Below are 4,968 nucleotides of genomic sequence, written 5' to 3'. Positions count from 1 at the left end.
AGAGGGAGGAATTTCAATTTCTTTTTGTAACCCTTGCAATTTCTTATGTTTCCTTTTTTCTTAAATTAATTATTTTATTTCTAAGAATGACAGGTTATTTTTTTCTTTGAATAGGTTATTTTATTTCTAAGAAGGGTTGTATTTTAGATTTTGGTAAGGACTTTACCTCCGTACAGTTATTTAGAATAAACATGGAAAAAAGAGAGAATATGAAAGACAAAAGAGAGTTAATTTACTTAGATAAAACTCATATATAGGCTGAAGGTACCGGTGAATGGGCATGAAACTGCACTAATTCAATTTCAGAAACTTCATCAAGTTGAGAAAATATCCAACTGATTTATAAAATATCAAACCCACTTGAAATTTAAATAAATTTAAATAGAAATTGTTGAAGGCAATGTAATCTGGTAACTCAATCATACCCACTTCTGGATCAGAGAAGAAACACAAAATCCCAATTAACAGTTAATGTTTGATCTAAATAAGATCAAAGCAAAACCGTAAACGGATACATCAAAATAAATTATTTCTTTCCTTATAGAGATAGAAATTTGAACCCGAAATCCAATTATAATCGAGGATTTAAGATTTTAGAGACAGAGAAAAAAAATCTTAATTGTAAGAGTCCTTTTAGGGATATAAAAACTTGTAACTAAAATCTTTAAGAAGATGAAGCGAGGGATAACCATAACCCTCTTCCAATCAATTTTCTTCGCGTCTGGTAAGATACGTTAATCAAGCCCTAATTTAAATAAGAGAGAAAAAGAAACACATGATTAAAAGAGGGATGATATGTTGAATGAATATAATTAATCATGAAGTTATGATAATTTATACTTACCCATAATTGCAAAATAATCTGGGTGGTTGCAAATTAATCTCGACCATTGATTTTGTTACCTAAAATTGAAATTGAAAAGGACCATATTGTAAATGTTCAAGGACTTCTAGACAATATCCTTTATTAAAAAAGGATGTTTGTCCGAGTCAGCACGGATCACTTCTGTTTTATTGTATAGATGTATATTTGTGGATGAGGGTTTAAATAAAGGGGGCGAAAGAACTTTTGGGGTAAATCTTGAAAGAGGGATTGCAAAGTTGTGGGGATAAGAAAGAGTAACTTGAAAGGCAAGGGCCCAACAGCTGCAATTGCTTTTTTGAAGTACTCTTTGAGATGAGTAAATAAAATGACCAAATGTAACTTTAAACAGAAGGAAGACTCGCGCTCGTTTAGAAGTAAATGAAAACTCGACCTTTGTGATTTGCAAAAATCGACCTACTCTTGTAGATGAATATATAGAGCTTGAGTTTACTTCCAATTTAATTTGGGTGACCCATGATGTAAATCTTTTTAGGGTTAACTTAGGGCTGGGAAAATAACCCGTGACCCTGAAACCCGAAGCGGGTAATCGCAGCCTGATAGGTTAATTGACTTCCGTTGTCCGCTTTGGGCTCAATCGCCCGTACCTGCTGATGAAAACGGACGGGCTCGGGTGTAACATCTCGTGTTTTTAAGGTTAGTTGAGGGATTATTTAGCATCTCAAGTCAAAACAGGGACTCAATCAGCAAATAGTCCAAACTGGGGGGTATTTAGCAATCCGACCACCAGGGACTAAACTTAAAGTTCATGAGAATGGATAAGAGAGAATAAAAATCAGATTTCTACCTTATCTCTGTTCGACCGACTGAAGCTAGGGTTTTTGACGAAAATTTGATCACAAGTGTTTTGGGTGGAATTTCGAATGGGAATTGATGTTTTTGTCGAATTTCAAGCTTCAAAGGGTAATTCAAGCTAGGTTTTGTGGATAATTTGGTAAGAAATTCCTAGGTTTTTTTTTGAATTGTTTAGTGTGTGCCTCAAACCCTTTTTTTTTTTTGAATTGGTCAGCGTGCCTCGAACCCTTGACCTCTAGGTGGAAGATTATACCTCTTACCATAATTCTGGTTTGAATGTTAATGGAGCTTTTCTTTCTTCAAATTTTTGCAGAAGTTGAAAGGGTTGCATGTAAAAGAAACTAATATCAACTAAATTGAGGTAATTCCCTAACTAGATGATAAGAATTGATTGTTCTTAATTTGTAAAGTTTGAATTTTATGAAATTGAGGGTTTTTATGATTCATGTAATTCTAGGGTTTATGTTCTTGGAAATTAGGTGCTTAGGATATAGAAACAATGTTAGAGAAGTTAATTAGGTTAAATTATCGATCGAACGACGATGCGAGGGACTGAAACTCAGTCTACTGTCCGAGCATTTCTGGGTTTTATATATCACTTGGAAGGAATTTCTCGAAATAAGAAAGTTGTAGCTTAGGATGTTAGCTTTTCGAAATGGTATGGTACATGTTATTTGAATTTCGGATGAAAAAGATATGACCGTTAGAAGACGCAGCGTACGATCAGTGAAACTAATGCACTGCTGCGTACATTTTGTTGTTTTCAGAAATGTTCTAATTGAAATTAAGTGAAACCACCTGAGAACAAAACATTATAAATGAGATAACCTTTTTGACGACTAAAGAATGGATTGAAACCTATCAATGATGAGAGAGTTGTAACTGTTATAGTGAGCAGTACGTTGTTAGGAAACATCTGAGGTATTTTGCTCATTTAGAAGATAATTCAATCTGAATTTGGTGAAGACATTTAGTAACCAAATTTTAAGGAAAGAAGTATCGTTCAAACGGTGTACGAGTGACCTTAGTTGGATATGTCTATGAAAGTTAGATTGATCGATTTCAGTTATGTTTTAAGTTTTCATTGTTTTCTTTTAAATTATTCTTTTTATTGTACGAAGGTTCTTGTCTAAAAACCTAATGTTTATATCGGTTCTTCATGGTTTTGGTAGGGGAGCCGGAGCTTATCGTTGGCGATCATGCTAAGGTTTCGACGGAGTTGAAGTACCGCCAGGTAGGGGTTCTGAATCCTTTATCTAGCATGAATTTATAGATAATGAAATGTGCTAGGTTCTACAGTTATATATACGCCATTATAACTAGAATTTAGGTAGCATGAAACTCAATTTTAAGTGATGAACTGAAATATGATTAAATGGTTTTACTGCGATACGAGAAATGTTTTCAAACTGCTTTACTGTGATTGCGAACTACTTGGAATTTTCTTGTATGGACCCGACTGCGGATTTTGTCAACCTCTGAGAACGTAGCCATTGAGGGTAGGATGATATATGGACATGGATGTGACCCGTGCGAGACCGGTGAGGTGGGCGACACTAGTCATGAGACCCGTGGAAGTAGAGTGGTTCACTTGCTGGCCATTGGTGCTCGTGCCTCCAGCTCGAGGCTCAGGGCCGTACACCCTGACCGCTCGCCTAGGAGGTGACATTGATTGGGAATCCCTCTGCTTTGTGTGCGATATGACTCTTGGTTGTTCCGCTTCCGTGTTTGATAAGACAATGAATCAAATATGAATATTGGTTTGATAAACGGATGTAACTGATTTTGAAAGGTTGCATTAGATGAATGACAAGGTACCGAAGAGAATAAGGTTCAGGTCCTTCCATGGTATTGGGGGACGACTCTATTATTCGAACTCGGTGATCAAAAACATATTTAGGTACTTAAGGTATATATGTATCATGAGATAAACTTTTCAATGATTGTGGAGTCCCTTGGTGGGAGAGGGACTTACCGGCTAGGGGTAAGTCTCTTTCTCGAGGAGATTTTAGTGCATTAGCTAGTGCCTAAATGGGCTGGTACTATCTAACGCACTCTAGATTCTCCTGAGGTACTCTCTTAATTGGGAGCGCACCATGGGTGGGTAGCTAATCACTGCTATTGCTTTCTAGATTAAGGAAAATGGTTTTGTATATAGTATATAGAGTAACTGGTTTGATAAATCGTTTTGTCATGATGTTTACAACTTATTAAATGAACTTTTGAAAACGTGATGGGTTATGGATTGGTTTTCTACCAGAATAAGTCGTGTCGGTGAGTATTCTGACCCCCTACCAGTTGTCAGTGTGCAGGTGCGTTGTCGTAGCCTCGAGGCGGAGTATGTATTACAGTCAGTGATCTTGTCTGACGAGACTAGTGGCGTTACGTCGTTTTCTTTGGTTTTTGCTTATTGGTTTTTCATTATTTCAAAGTTATGTAGTTATTGCAGAATCAAACTCGAATATGTATATACGTAACACTTAGAGTTGTTTATAAGTTGTATCAGCGTTTTATGAGGCTTTTGTATTTTTGTGTTTTGGGTTTCGACCCGAAACGGAGTTGCGTTTGTTTAGCTTCCGCTCGATAGTTTATTTCTTGTATATGCGAATGTATGGTTTGCATGACAGGTTTTACAGGTGCGGCCGGTTCGATTTACAGAGGAGACCCTGTCAGATTTTTGACTCGTCTGTGAATTGCCAGGGCGTGGTTGTGTCTATTTTGGGACACGGGGCATCACATCGGGTTGCAACCTCAACCCGCTTGACTGTCCGAGCCCGAACTGTTTGCAACCTGAAAGTTGATACTACTTTGACGTGGGGATTGGTATAATACTGCAAAACCTTCTAGTTTTTGCGATTTGTCCGCGTGGGACTTAGTATCATGATTTGACATCTAACCCGTTCACACACGCATATTATAGTTCTCAAAACTCTCTAAGTTTTATGATATTTTCATGTGGCACTAAATTTATTGACTTGAAAATATATTTGGAAAGCAAATAAAGTCCTACGTTAGACTTGTTAATGAAGAAAATAAGCATGAGCTTCTATATAACTTTCCTCGTACACTTTTCACCTAAAGCACTCTTTAGTCCTCACATGTTTAAGAGTAGGGGTGGCAATTTGGTCTGAACCGGTGGGTTTTTACCCTATCCCTCCCCTAATGGAACGGGTTTTACCGCCCCGTTTATTAAATGGGTTGATAATGGTATGAAGATAAAACCATTTACCGGGTTCGGGGCGGGTTTGGGATTAGGTAGTAAAACCCGCCCCGCCCCGATTAAATATGTT

The sequence above is a fragment of the Eschscholzia californica genome, unplaced genomic scaffold (genome assembly GCF_041429995.1).
Source record: "Eschscholzia californica isolate CP2 unplaced genomic scaffold, dmEscCali1.0.p SCAF_2, whole genome shotgun sequence".
NCBI classification, from domain to species: Eukaryota; Viridiplantae; Streptophyta; class Magnoliopsida; order Ranunculales; family Papaveraceae; genus Eschscholzia; species Eschscholzia californica.
This window is presented reverse-complemented; position numbering follows the sequence as displayed.